The sequence below is a fragment of the Alosa pseudoharengus genome, unplaced genomic scaffold (genome assembly GCF_046254945.1).
Source record: "Alosa pseudoharengus isolate Yale_2024_CS ecotype anadromous, Long Island Sound unplaced genomic scaffold, YU_APseudo_1.1 YU_APseudo_1.1_scf_8, whole genome shotgun sequence".
Classification (NCBI taxonomy): domain Eukaryota; kingdom Metazoa; phylum Chordata; class Actinopteri; order Clupeiformes; family Clupeidae; genus Alosa; species Alosa pseudoharengus.
The window spans coordinates 4,130,774-4,146,363 of record NW_027468870.1 but is presented as its reverse complement, the minus strand read 5'-3'; the positions used below and the strand labels follow the sequence as shown (position 1 = coordinate 4,146,363).

The 15,590-nt window shown below is 45.5% G+C and overlaps 1 protein-coding gene across 1 annotated transcript in view; it reads right to left on the bottom strand.

Moving 5' to 3' along the window:
- The window catches only part of grk6 (G protein-coupled receptor kinase 6), an 80,801-nt gene that overhangs the window by 58,905 nt on the left and 6,306 nt on the right, over window positions 1–15,590 (bottom strand). The window lies entirely within an intron of this gene.

Here is a 15,590-nt window from a genome sequence, read left to right as displayed (position 1 = left end):
CCTCTCCCCCCTCAGGATACAATAATCTACAGTTCACTCTGGAAGAAACAAAAGCTGAGAGAACACACACACACACACACACACGCATCTACTGTTCACTCTAGGAGAAGCAATATTCTTATGAACAAGCAACTCATATCAGCTGCATTGACATGTCGTTCTTGGTGATGTGATCAGTGTGTAAGTTCACAGATTTTTATCTCAACCTAAAATCATATTGGGCCCTAATTGAATGCTGGGGAGGTTAAAGTCTAACTGAAGCTTGCTTAAAGGTGCTCTAAGCGATGTTGGGTAACGTTACGTCCGTTGACATTCAAACAAAACAGAGAGCTAGCTCGCTATTTTGTCTGAACCAAGCTGTAGGGTTGGCATTCCAACACACTACACACATCTCACACCAACCCCATGAGCAGGTTGGCACCTTGCATGGCACAGGTTGGCACCTTGCATGCAGCCTTACATCTCACACCCAACCCATGAGCAGGTAGGCACCTTACATGGCACAGGTTGGCACCTTGCATGGTAGCCTCAGCCATCGGTGTGTGAATAGCTGAATGTGAGGCATGGCACTGTAAAGCACACAAAGTGCTCGGAGTCGAGAAGCGCTTAATAAATTACATTACATTTGGCTGACGCATTTTTAACCAAAGCGACTAACAACATGGTAACAGTTTAAGTTTTAAAGCAATTCTCTTAGCAATTTTAGGACAATTTAAAAACGGTAGAGTACAGTAAGAATAAGTGCATCCGTGAGTGCTGTTGAGTGTCAGTTCAAGACGGCTGGTAAGTGCTGGTATCAACAAGACTTGTTGTAAGTGTTGCTATGAGAGGAGATGTTCTCTAAAGAGCTGGGTCTTCTGGAGTTTTTTGAAAATTGAGAGGGATGTTGCTGCTCTAGTAGGAACTGGCAGTGTGTTCCACCAATGAGGAACAACAGATGAGAAAAGTTTGGATTGGCCTGAGTGTACCGGTGGTAGAGCTAGACATCGTTCGTCTGAGGAGCGCAGCGGTCTAGAGGTAGCGTATGTCTGTATGAGGGCATTCAAATAGGCGGGAGCAGAACCGGAGACTACTTTGTAGGCAAGTGTTAGAGCCTTGAATTTGATGCGGGCCGCTATAGGTAGCCAGTGTAGCTGGATGAGCAGCGGGGTAACATGTGCCCTTTTGGGTTGGTAGTAGACCAGGCGCGCCGCCGCGTTCTGGATCATCTTAAGGGGCTTTACTGCGCAGGCTGGGAGACCTGTCAGGAGGGCGTTGCAGTAGTCGAGTCGTGAGATGACTATTGCCTGAACCAGAAGTTGGGTAGCATCTTGAGTCAAGTAAGTCCTGATTTTCCGTATGTTGTAGAGTGCGAAACGGCATGACCGGGCAACTGAGGCAACATGATCTGAGAAGGAGTGCAGTGCATTTACCATTTACCCAACAAATGTCCCAATTAAACACAGTCAAAAGCTATGACTATGTGTGGACTGATGCTATGTCTAGGGTTGGGTATCGTTTCAATTTGAACGATTCCGATTCCGATTCCAATTCCGATTTCTTATTTCGATTCCGGTTCCTAACGATTCTTGATTCCGATTTTTTTTAAAGGCAGGGTCAAAAAAAGTTTAGGATATTTTAAATGAGCTAGCTAACCAACGGTCTTTCTCAGGGTATCTGCAAATTTTCCAAGTGCAAATTTAAAGACTTTTTAAGACCTTTTCAAGACATCTAAATGAAAACTAAGACTATCCCACCCCATTTTGGATGTCTACAGTTACCAAATATATTTTGGCGAAAGGAAAAATAATTGTGTGTGAATTACCTTCACAGCTATAAATGCCCAATTTTAGGGTCTGGGCTGCTTGCTTTTAAATATATATAAATATTTTTAATTATTTTAAATATTTGGTTTTGCTTACTGCTGAGGCTGACTGTTCTTCACCTGTGTCTGTAGTAGCCTAGGGCTACTTGCCAAAGACATGTGCACTGGACTGGATTCCCTTCAATATTTTTTTCAAAGTTAGACTAAGCTATTTACATATTTTAATAAGCCTACTTTATATAATTTACTATGTGCATCTATTGTCCAATATGCAGCACAGCAAATTAAAGTTAATCCACTACTTTACATTTTGCATACCAGTTGTATCTAAACCAACCAAAGCTTGACTGAAACATTGTAAAACCATTGTTTTTATTAATTAAGATTAAGACAATTTAAATTAATTAAGAGACAGGTCCTCCTCGCATGATCCTGCTGAAAACTGCTGGTTTCATCTCAAGCACGCACGCATTATGAACGCACATTTTTTTTTTTTATGTAGCAGTCGCCGACATTCAAAAAATATGCAGTTATAGTTCACAACTTTTGCGAAGTAGGCTTAGCCTACTGGGAAACGATGGCAAGCAAGCTGCTGGCAGATATTACAGGTAGGCTATTATTTTTTTAATTTTTTTTTTTAAGTATATTTTTTTGGCCTTTTTATGCCTTTAATGATAGTGAAAGTGGAGATTGACAGGAAGCGAATGGGAGAGAGAGCAGGGATGGGATCCGGAAAGGACCACGGGGCGGGAATCGAACCCGGGTCGCTGGCGTACGGTGCAGGTGCCCCAGCCAGTTGCGCCACAGCTGGGGCCACAGGTAGGCTATTATAACTTAGACTCCCTAGGCTAGGCCAGCAACACACGCTTGAAAGATGCAAACAGATCAACTTAACATATACAGTATTTCCTCCTGATTGCGAAGCACTGCACATAATTTGACCAGCAGTCTTCGCGTCCATAGTTTGTGAAACGATGCTGCGTCCGAGCAAAGACTTTAGATGCCAAGCGCAACTCCAAAAAGGAGAACAAATGAGCGTCCGGCACAGCCGGACGCCAGACAGGGCTTTTAAAATCCATATGTCCGGCCTAAATTCGAACATATGGCCAACTGGCTTACCAACTCTTTCTCCCACTCATTCTACCATAGGCTCCCTCATTCCACGTAGGCTACCTGTCTATCTCTCAGGCCTCAGCTACACCATGAAAATGTCAGGCATATTATTTTGTACATAGGCCTACTGTATTATTACCGTTTTCACACCTTTAACCAAATCCGTGAAAAACATCTTCACTCTGTAACCACTACACTTCCTCCCGTAGCCTAATAGCCTAGTCACTGGAGCAATCATGGAGACATCACTCGCTCTCTTGCACTCGCTGGCGGTCCCATACACACATTTAATACCTCTCTTTCGAAAATTCAGTTGTATTTAAGACTTTTTAAGGATCCGCGGGAACCCTGCCTTCTAAATGAAATAGTCTGACATTCTTCATGAATTTTAATTCTATGAACTATGCGCTTCTTCGTTGGTGTTCAGCCGTTTCTTCTTCCGGTCGGCGGACTGGGAATCGAAACTAGGAATCGAAATTTAAACTTTTGAACGATTCCGGGAAAATCGCAAAGATAGTCCCGGTTCCAACCAATACACACACACACACACACACACACACACACACACACACAGACCCAGGCTATTCCCACTGCTTTTTTAGACCAGCATAGTGTTGATTGTTCAAACATGGAATGACAGCGTGACACAGACTCGGCTTTCCGTGTTTTGTTTTATGACGTCTCGTGGAGCCCGTGCCCTGGGGGAACGCTGCCTTGTTTTGTGGCTGGAAATAGGCATGTGCTGCACGATGCGACCCCTCCCCAGGGCCAGCTCTCCGACCCCGGCCACAAATCACCACTGAGTCCTGTCTGGGGTCCGCCGGGGGACGGCGACAGCGGTGCCCTCACGACGGTGAGAACCGAACCGATCAAGGAGTAAGTGGTGGTCAGGAGCATGCACTTGATCTTGAGAGGACAAAAGGGGCGATTGTGTGAAATTCATATGACAAAAAAACACTTTCTCTCACCACTGCACATCATAAAGGCCTCCATTTAACCCTCCACATGTTAAATTATGGGATGGCTACAAAGCCGGCGCAGCCGAACATCGCCATGGGGACGCTAAACAGTCTTATATCGACGCTCGGCGCCCCCCGCAGGCCCGCCATGTTTTATCACTCCATCTTCTGGCCTTAATGTTTACATTGTTGCAGCGCCGTAATGGGTGCAGTGTGCGATGTGTGTGTGTGTGTGTGTGTGTGTGTGTGTGTGTACGCCCTCAACAAGCCACTATTGTCTCCACTCCTGTCCCAGCCTCACCTCAGAAGCGGCCGTTAAAAAACCGGCCGATAGAAGTCTCAGCCAGAGGACGGCCGATAGAACACGCAGCCAGAGGACGGCCGATAGAACACGCCAATAATATCCGACTGCAGCGCTGCAAAGCCATCCACCGTTCTACCACTACCGATTCAGTGCATGCGCGTAGTAATGGTTTATCAATTCTACTATTACAGATTCATCGCATGTGTGTAGTAATGGTTTATCAATTCTACCACTACAGATTCATCGCATGCGCGTAGTAATGTTTTATCAATTCTACCACTACAGATTCAGCACATGCGCTGTAATGGTTTATCCGGAGTTTGGCTGATAAACGTAGCGATTGTTTGATTTTACTTCAATAAACAGATGAAATCATTTTTTATTGGGTTTTTAATTCTTCACAATTGCTACCTCAGCACATGAATGTTTTTTTTCCTACTTGTCGTGGTTTGACTATTATTCAGTGTTAGCCATTTTTATTTACAAAAATTACACTGGAAACCATCACAACATGTGTTATTACACCGAGTACACAGGTCAGTGCACAGGTTAGTGTACAGGTTAGTGTACAGGTTAGTGCACAGGTTAGTGTACAGGTTACACTTACTGCACAATTACTGCAATCGCAATATGAACCAATGCAATTACCTAATCGCAAAATTAGATATTTTCCCCAAATGATGCAGTCCCAGAGGAGGTCGCGACACAGGTTAGTGTACAACGCAGATGCTCCACAGGTTAGTGTACAACGCAGACTCGACACAGGTTAGTGTACAACACAGACGCGACACAGGTTAGTGTACAACGCAGACGCTCCACAGATTAGTGTACAACGCAGACGCGACACAGGTTAGTGTACAACGCAGACGCTCCACAGGTTAGTGTACAACGCAGATGCTCCACAGGTTAGTGTACAGCGCATCTGGAAATGGAGGATCAGGTGGAGGTGGAGATGCTCGTCCTGCATATGCAGAGCCACTTACTGCCACCCAAGAGTCATCAGAGTAGAGTAAAGTTCAACCCCACGATAGATCACAACAGCGAGGAGGAGAGGCTCATATGTGCAGACAATAGCCCCACAGGCCACCACCTTCCACACTCTGCAGAACCTGACTCATGGATACTCATGCTCTGAGATACTGGGTCTTCAAGAGCGCAAGAGAATTGCTTGCGAGAATTTCAAAACTTCAAGAGAATTGCTTGCGACATGGAATCAATTATTTATGACACTGGGATGTCAGTTGTTGGCCGCCCGTGTGGAAGGTGAACTCGCATCATGCATCGCAAAAGGAAACCAGATTTAACTAATAAAATCAGCAATGAAGGGACGCTGTGACGTCAGTACTTTGCTATCAGCAACCTGACATTAACTGATATATTAGTGTCATTAATGGCCATATCGCTACACATACTGATATATACTGCTATTAATGGCCACATCGCTGCGATCTGTGGTGGTAGTTCCTGCCAGTGTGCTGTGAGAATATGAAAGTAGGATGAAAGAACAGAGAGACGTGAGGTCCTGTCCGTCAGCCTGCCGATGACCGATTGAACAGCCACTGAGGACCACACTCAGCCACGCTCGCTGCTCAGCTTTTAAAGAAGGACGCCATGTTGGTTTGGGCAGACTGACACAAGGGAAGCCTGAGCGCCATGGCGTCTCCCCAGGGAAGAGAGATGGATGTGGCTGCATCTACATCTTCAAAAGCTACATCTTCCTCTACCGTACAAACACTTTGACATCTGAAGGCTGTCTATGTCGGCAGGCCTCCGTGTGTGTGTTTGTGTGTGTGCGTGTGTGTGTTTTTGTGTGTGTGTGTGTGTGTGTGTGCGCGTGTGTAGGACTTTTTTTGTGTGTTTGTATTTACGTGTGTTTGAATTAATGTGTATTTGCGCTGTGTGTGTGTATGTACATTGTGTGCGTGTGTGTTTGTGTGTGTGTGTGTGTGGTGTGTTTTCCCTTCCTGTTGGCAGAACGGCTGATTTACACACCCCTGAGCAGAGTAGTACACACACACACACACACACACACACACACACACACACACACACATAGACTCCCAGGAAGCAGCTTCTCGTAATGTCTTCCACTTCCGCTTTTTACTCAGTACCCAGGCTACAGTCACGTTTACACACTACACAGTCTTTTGACTACAACAAATCCCCCAGCCCTTACAGACACACTGGCCCCGTATACAGACATACTGGCCCCATCGCACCGTCTTTATCACTTAATGAAGTAGCCCATGGAGGTGGAGAGCCCAGGCAGCCCATGGAGGATGAGAGCCCAGGCAGCCCATGGAGGTTGAGAGCCCAGGCAGGAACACCATGCACTTCTGATGTCAGCACATAGTGCTACATGCTAGTGACTCCTACCCCTCATGACCCAATGATGCAGCACAGGCTACTACTCTGGGCTAATCAATGGGATGAGTGCTGGTAAACAGCACAGAGGACACATGCTTCTATAGATATTATAGAACACTAGAACACTAGAATAATAGTGTGTAAGGACACGCCCCGTCTTTTTGTCCTGTGTGCCAGGTGGGGAGGTTTGGGTAGGTAGAGCGAGCGCAAGCCCATAACGTCCCCTGGATGGCATGACTGTGCATGACAGTGTAGAGCGGTGAGATGCAGAGTGGCGTGGCGTTAGTGTGCGGTGCAGAGTGAAGTGTGCGGTGCAGAGTGGCGTGGCGTTAGTGTGCGGTGCAGAGTGAAGTGTGCGGTGCAGAGTGGTGTGGCGTTAGTGTGCGGTGCAGAGCGAAGTGTGCGGTGCAGAGTGGTGTGGCGTTAGTGTGCGGTGCAGAGCGAAGTGTGCGGTGCAGAGCGAAGTGTGCGGTGCAGAGTGGTGTGGTGTTAGTGTGCGGTGCAGAGCGAAGTGTGCGGTGCAGAGTGAAGTGTGCGGTGCAGAGTGAAGTGTGCGGTGCAGAGTGGTGTGGCATTAGTGTGCGGTGCAGAGCGAAGTGTGCGGTGCAGAGCGGCGTGGCGTATGTGTGCGGTGCAGAGCGGCGTGTTGTGGCGTATGTGTGCGGTGCAGTGTGAAGTGTGCGGTGCAGAGTGAAGTGTGCGGTACAGAGCGGCGTGGTGTGCGGTGCAGTGCGGCGTGGTGTTAGTGTGCGGTGCAGAGCGAAGTGTGCGGTGCAGAGCGACGTGGCGTTAGTGTGCGGTGCAGAGCGGCGTTAGTGTGCGGTGCAGAGCGGCGTTAGTGTGCGGTGCAGAGCGGCGTGTGCGGTGCAGAGCGGCGTGGTGGGACGTATGTGTGCGGTGCAGAGTGGTGTGGCGTATGTGTGCGGTGCAGAGTGGTGTGGCGTATGTGTGCGGTGCAGAGTGGCGTGGTGTGGCGTATGTGTGCGGTGCAGAGTGAAGTGTGCGGTGCAGAGCGGCGTGGTGTGGCGTATGTGTGCGGTGCAGAGTGAAGTGTGCGGTGCAGAGCGGCGTGGTGTGGCGTATGTGTGCGGTGCAGTGTTGTAGTCCTCGAGTCCGAGTCAATAGCTAAATTTAGAGACTAGTGACTTGACTTGGACTTGAGCACTGATGACTCGAACTTGGACTCGTGCATTCGCACTCGCGATGACTCGTCGAGGACTCGACTTTTTTCTGTAATATATCATAAGGCTATAATTGTAGTATGTCATTAGGCTATAATTTGCTATATGATTTTAATATCTAAATTATTCGTAACACTAATTTTAGTTCAAGGGAATGTTAGGCTACTGCTTCATGTCGTAGGCTACATGCAAGTCACATCATGTTCACATGCAAAGCAAACTAACGTTAACTTTAACACCAAAATGCCTGGAGATATGGCCGCCGCTATTTCAATGTAGTAGGCTATTGCCAGGCAATATTAGTTCTCATACATGACATAACATTACCTAAGATTACACTCAGCCCAGGCTAAACAACACACACTGCTGCTGGATAGCTGATCATCGTGACTTGGTGAACTGTGTTTTCCCTGACTGACGCGAGAAGCGAGGTTCCATTCATTGATTTTCATTCGGGGCGTGCCCTGCCGTGCTTCTGTCTGTTAATTTGCAGCAGGCTATTATCGGATGAAAGAAAAATAAACTAAAGGTTTTCCCGATCGAGATATAGCATACTTCTTAATTTTGGTGTCATAAAATATAGAAGCATAACATTAAATTGCCTAGTAGAGTGTCCATGTAGTGTCAATGTAGGCCTACATGTCTGCGCAAGTGAAACTGACAAACTGAACCTCTCGTGGGTAGGCCAGAAACAACTATATTTAAAACCACGAATGAACTGGATTACTGTTACTGTTCAAACGAGTGATTTGATAGCCTAATCCACTGCACGAAAAAAAAGGAAATAGCAACGTGTTCTATTTCTAACAGGTGAATATCGTAGCAAATAGTAGCCTATGGCGATGGCAGCTTAAAAAAACATTTATTTCACTCATCTCGCTGAAATAAACGTGGCCTGTTGCACAAATAAATTAATTAGGCAGATGATCTACATCTTCGTTAACCTAAAGCTAGTTTTCATCTCTATTGTTGACGTGAAATATGTCTCCATAGTGTCAGTGAAGTGATAACATAATTATGCAGTTGCCGGTAGCCAGTGTTCACGTCACGGGAGTCAGAAAGAAGCTACCAAGACGGGCCCTGCTCTGTTTCTGTCCCTCCCAAACTGCGCTAAAATTGTGAAGGCTATTTAACAGCCAGAATTTTAAAAAATGCCCTTTTATGATCCACACTACCTCTTACAAAATAGGCCTACTCCAACGTTCATCTAGCTCTTGTGAAGTATGAACTTCTACAACACTGCCTATACAATTGTAAGCAGTCAGTAACAGCATAATGTGACTTAATGGCATGTGTGATTGGGATGTGGATTGCTCATTTATTATGAGTAGGCCTATAGGCTATGGTATAGCTATGGTATGGTATTCTCTCCGATATAATAAATACAACACATTGGGTTTGGCAAGAAATTTGGCAATACTACTTTCACACAAGTGATGGCACCCCTGCTTGGAGACAGAAGATTGTCCGTTTTGCTTTTAAGGATTTCATCTGCAATGGAAAAAAATGGAACGACAGGCTATGCTTACTTTAGTGCGGGACTTGGACTCGACTTGATCAATAGGGACTCGACTCGGACTCGACGTGGATCAATAGTGACTCGACTCGGACTTGACTCGGATGAGTAGTGGACTCAACTCGGACTTGACTTGGAATTTTTTTTTAATGACTTGGACTTGACTCGGACTTGAACACTGAGGACTCGAACCTGGACTCGGACTCGAGGCATAGTGACTTGACTACAACACTGGTGCGGTGCTGAGCGAAGTGTGCGGTGCAGAGCGAATTGTGCGGTGCAGAGTGGTGTGGCGTATGTGTGCGGTGCAGAGCGAAGTGTGCGGTGCAGAGTGGGTGCGGTGCGGTGTGGTGTGGTGCGGAGCCGTGTGGAGACGAGGCAGCAGCATGAGAGGAAATCATATGATCACATCACACAGGGTCTCAATTTAACTAAGGAGTCACTTTCAGTCCCCACCTGCAGTTCATCTCAGTGCTCCATGGACTCAACCACACCACTAAACACACACACACACACACACACACACACACACACACTAAAACACACAATACAGAGAGGAAGAACCTCAGCACACAGTTAGAGTGGAGGAGTGAGAGAGAGAGAGAGAGAGAAAGAAAGAAAGAGAGAGAGAGAAAGCAAGAAATCACCTAACTTACAAGATTGAGACACACTGTGTGTGAGGCAGGAGGGGCCATAGAGATGTGCAAAGGACATCAGAGAGAGGGAGAGAGAGAAAGAGACAGAGTGAGGGAGAGAGAGAATGTGTGTGTGTGTAAAAGAGAGAGAGCGAGAGAGAGAGAGAGAGAGAGAGAGAGAGAGAGAGAGAAAGAGCAAATTATCTGATTAAATTAAAACAACCACAAAGTCGTTACCTAACAATATACAGATTGGTCGCCCATAAATTGCAAATTGAAACTGGACGGCATAAAAGATCCTGGCAAGAGAGGCACCAAAGAATTTGCTCCCACTGTGACCTCATGGAGATTGAGGATGAGAAACATTTCCTTCTGAGGTGCACCAAATATACTCTACTGAGAAATTCTTTTTACCCTACATTTCTAGAACAAACCCCACAATTTAAAGGTCTAGACGACAATTCAAAAATGAAAACCCTCCTAGGTGAGGATGAACAATCCCTACAACTCTCCGCACAGTTTGTGTTTAAGTGCCACAAACTGAGAGAAAACACATAATGGACAAAGAGCTGAAATCTAAACATAGTCTAATTTTTTTATATATATATATATTTTTTTTTTTTTTATTATTATTATTATTATTATAATTCATTATTATTTTTAAATTAAATTAATATTATTTTTATAATAATTTATTTATTACTATTATTTAATCAACATTGTTTTGTTCTTGTATCTTATATATTTATGTACTGAATCTTTATACATGCTTTGACAACACAAGCACTCTTGTCATGTCAATAAAGCTTATTTGAACTGAACTGAATTGAAATTGAAAGAGCGAGAGAGAGAGAGAAAGAGAGAGAGCGAGAGAGAGAGAGAGAGCGATAGAGAGAGAGAGAGAGGAAGTGTTGGGTCAGATGTTGCAACATGTCAGCCGTTTGTGTTCTTCCTCTGTCCCTCTGTTTTCTTCATGACTGACGTCAGCTGGATGAACTCCCATGTCCTGCATGGCAGCCGTTACACCACACACACACCAACACACACACAGCCAAGCTCCCCACACACACCAACACACACACAGCCAAGCTCCCCACACACACCAACACACACACAGCCAAGCTCCCCACACACACCAACACACACACAGCCAAGCTCCCCACACACACCAACACACACACAGCCATTACACGCCACACACACCAACACACACACAGCCGTTACACCCCCCACACACAGCCGTTACACACCACACACACCCCACACACACAGCCAAACATCACACACACACCAACACACACACAGCCAAGCTCCTCACACACACCAACACACACAGAGCCAAGCTCCCCACACACACACCAACACACACAGAGCCAATTGGCTATACATTGGCTATACATTAGCTATACACTGGCTATACATTTGCTTGGCCATTTTACTTCCGAGTGACTGGGCATCAGTGACCAGACCATTTAAGAGGTGGAATCAGAGATGCTGGTTTTTAAAGGAATGTTCCGGAGTAAAACGGCCTATAACTCCAGAACATTCCTCTCTTCTCTTCTGTGACTGACTATGTGAGCCGCCAAATCAGGGGTGGCAATCATGCGGCCGTGAGCCTTTTGCAAAACACTTGAGTGAGTGAGCAACAGCCAGCTTGCACGACAGCAGCAGCAGCGGCAGTGCAGCAGCAACTTCCTCTTTCGTCCTGTAGCCACTTCCTGTCTGGTGCGATTGCGGTGCTGCTGCAGAGCGGCCTTTGAGACGAGACCTGCCACCCTGTCTTCCGCACCTCGCCCAGGGGCAGGACACAGGAAGTGGCGCTGCCGCCACGACACCCCAGGGTGCCACAGAGACGCATACCCCCCAGTGTCTTCTGTGTGTGTGTGTGTGTGTGTGTGTGTGTGTGTGTGTGTGTGTTCGTGTGAACTTGCACTCGATTCCACAACACTGATCGACACGCCACCCTCCCTCTCTCACACACAATGAACATCACCGGATGCAACACTGCTGCAACATTACGAAAACAACAGAAATTTGGAAGGGCCCTGTGTGTGTGTGTGTGTGTGTGTGTGTGTGTGTGTGACTTTTCAGTGTCCCCCAAGGAGAGAGAGCTACATACAGTAGGAAACGGATGCTCATAATGAGCTTCAAAAAAATCTGTAAACTATGAATAAATGAAATATTAAATGACCCTGTCGAGTTCTGTAAGCCATCACGCACATGCACAAAGACACACACACCCTCTCTCTCTCACTCATACACACACACACACACTTTCTCTCTCAGTTAGCTCTGTCGGGTGGGGTCGTTTGGTTGAGGGAATGGAGGTTGAAGGGTTGTCAGTTTCCTGGTTTCTTACTTTTTCTTACTGCCAAAGTTTCCTGGTTCTTACTTTCGTTTTTAAATTCAGTGACACAGTTGATTCAGTTAAGTTACATGAAGAAACGAAAAAACAACATCCCTCCTGTTTTGAAGTCATGGAGCAATCGTTCTCATTAAATGACATGTCCCTGGCTCAACTTTAGAGCGAAGACAATGAACGCACCTTCTGAAATGCAACTCTGTTCGGGAACCAAGCAACACGGCATGATGTGATAGGCCACAAGAGAGGATGGTGAAACATGGCATGATGTGATAGGCCACAAGAGAGGATGGTGAAACATGTGGATCTTGAACTTCAACTGAAATCTATCTGTCCAGCTTCTGTGACGTTATGGCAGCTAAACGTAACCACACTTGTTGTATCAAGCCTGTTCCTCAGAAATAGTTACTGCACACAGAAACAGACACTTGGACAAATCTAGACAAGTTCAAACGATGCCCATTCTCTTCCTGTGCAAGCGTTTCTTCTGTTCCTGTTGTATAGGTAAACGTGCACACACACACACACACACACACACACACACACGTACACACACACACACACCAGAGTTTCACTCTCCATTTTACAGGTCTGGGTCACCTAACCCTTTGATATGAAAATGCCTGGTTTACAATATTTGTTTTCGTAAAGATTCTCCATTAGCCTACTCCAAAAATGTCAATTAACTGTTTTTTTCTGTTTTTTTTATTTTTATTAAGCTTGATATATTTTCTCAAGCAAAAATAAATGCAACATCTATCAAAATATCAACAGATGGCAACAAAACAAATTATGACATTTTTTCTATTTATATCTAAATCAACACTACAGTCTTTTATGGCCATCATGTGATGCTAGCCATAAAAGCCTGTAGTGTTGATTTAGATATAAATAGAAAGAATTTCATAATTAATCAAAAAGTGGTGGAAGGACTAGCATGGGTAACCCTGGGGTCCATCTTATGACACATGGCAACAAAACATGCTAGCCATAAAAGACTGCAGTGTTGGTTTAGAAAGAAGCATTGTGGATATTACCGGAAAAGAGACCCTGTCAACTGCATTTGTTTATGGCAACCACATCAGACTCAAATTTCCCACCAGAGCAAAGTCTGCAGCTACACACCATGTGTGAAGGACTGCTACACAGCAGCTACAAACACACCATGTGTGAAGGACTGCTACAACACAGCAGCTACAAACCTGGGCAAGAGAACGGCACACTGCTAACTACTAATGAACACAGTATTTTTACTGTAGTATCATATTAGGCCTAACTATAGTGATCCCATCGCTTTTTAGCATAGCAGTAGCATATTAACTATAGTGATCCCATCAGATTTTAGCATAGCAGTAGCATATTAACTATAGTGATCCCATCACATTTTAGCATAGCAGTAGCATATTACCTACTAGTGCTCCCATCACATTTTAGCATAGTGATAGCATATTAGACACTAGTGATTCCATCATATTTTAGCATAGTAGCATATTAGCTACGAATGAACTTGGTCAAAATACAATGATCTTATCGTCTGAATATTGCATTTGAACACAGGTTTTAACTCATTGAGTGCCAAAAACATAATATTACGTTTTTCCTTCCCATGCGTTGAGTGCCAAAAACGTAATATTACGTTTTTAGCTTTTTTTTTAAATTACGAAACTAGACACTCTAACACACCTTATATGTGATTTTGAGAACTCTGTGATGAATGGAAATGAAAAATATGACGATCGTGAAACTCATGAAAACGCACAATCTGGACATTTTATCTGGACATTTTATCATAACTCGGTTGCCGCTTTGGGTCGAATCAGTGACACATGCACGTCAGGTCAAAACCAGGCCATTTTCGTGGGTCTATCACTAGGTGGCAGTCTTGCCAGGTCTCGCTGATCACTTCCCGGAAAGTTTACACAAGTAAGTAACAGGCAACACTTCATATTTCATGAAAGACATTATATCTCCATTTCTAGAAAAAAACAGCGATTTTGATGAAAACTAGCCACTGTTTAGCTTGGGATTTCTCAGGAACAGAGGTGTGTAGAAATACACGGTTTGCACTCACCGAGAGCTTAAAGTCTCACCTTTTAATCGAGCTATTGTATGTGTTCATAGCTATAACACAGAATATGCTGTGGCTGTACAAAAATCATCAACAATGGTCTAGATTGCTGGCACTCTAGGACAAAGCTCCCGAAAACAGCTTGGCATTCAATGAGTTAACAGGTATGTTTTCACAGGAGCAGTGCTGGAGCTTATTTATGAATGTTTAATAGCCTACTATATTAGGGCATAACTCACACTAGGCACGATTCACTTGTAGGCCTACTGTGCCGGAGTACGGTTCTCTCCCGATTTTGTTCCACACTTACACTGTATACTATCAAACTGTACCCAGGCACGGTTGAGCTGCTGCACTCTAGAATCTCTGCATAGGTGCGCCCATAAGCTGCTGAATCTTTGCATAGGTGCCCATAAGCTGCTGAATCTTTGCATAGGTGCCCATAAGCTGCTGAATCTTTGCATAGGTGCCCATAAGCTGCTAAATCTCTGCATAGGTGCCCATAAGCTGCTGAATCTCTGCGTAGGTGCCCATAAGCCCATAAGCTGCTGAATCTCTGCGTAGGTGCCCATAAGCCCATAAGCTGCTGAATCTCTGCGTAGGTGCCCATAAGCCCATAAGCTGCTGAATCTCTGCATAGGTGCCCATAAGCCCATAAGCTGCTGAATCTCTGCGGAGGTGCCCATAAGCTGCTGAATCTCTGCATAGGTGCCCATAAGCCCATAAGCTGCTGAATCTCTGCATAGGCGCCCATAAGCCCATAAGCTGCTGAATCTCTGCATAGGTGCCCATAAGCCCATAAGCTGCTGAATCTCTGCATAGGTGCCCATAAGCCCATAAGCTGCTGAATCTCTGCATAGGTGCCCATAAACCCATAAGCTGCTGAATCTCTGCATAGGCGCCCATAAGCTGCTGAATCTCTGCATAGGTGCCCATAAGCCCATAAGCTGCTGAATCTCTGCATAGGTGCCCATAAGCCCATAAGCTGCTGAATCTCTGCATAGGTGCGCCCATAATCCCATAAGCCCAACCGTGCCGTGGCCAACCTCCACAAGCCGACCTGGGCACGGATAAGCGCATCATGCCTGCCCGGGTACGGTACGGGGTACGGAGCGATCACACTGGTCAAACAAACCGGACATTGGGGGTCAAACATACTCGGGTTACAGTACGGATGGTATAGTGTGAGTATGCCCCTGATGCAGGTTTCTGGGGCTTAAGGAAAACAGGTTTCTGGGGCTTAAGGAAAACAGGTTTCTGGGGTGTATTAAAGGAACACAG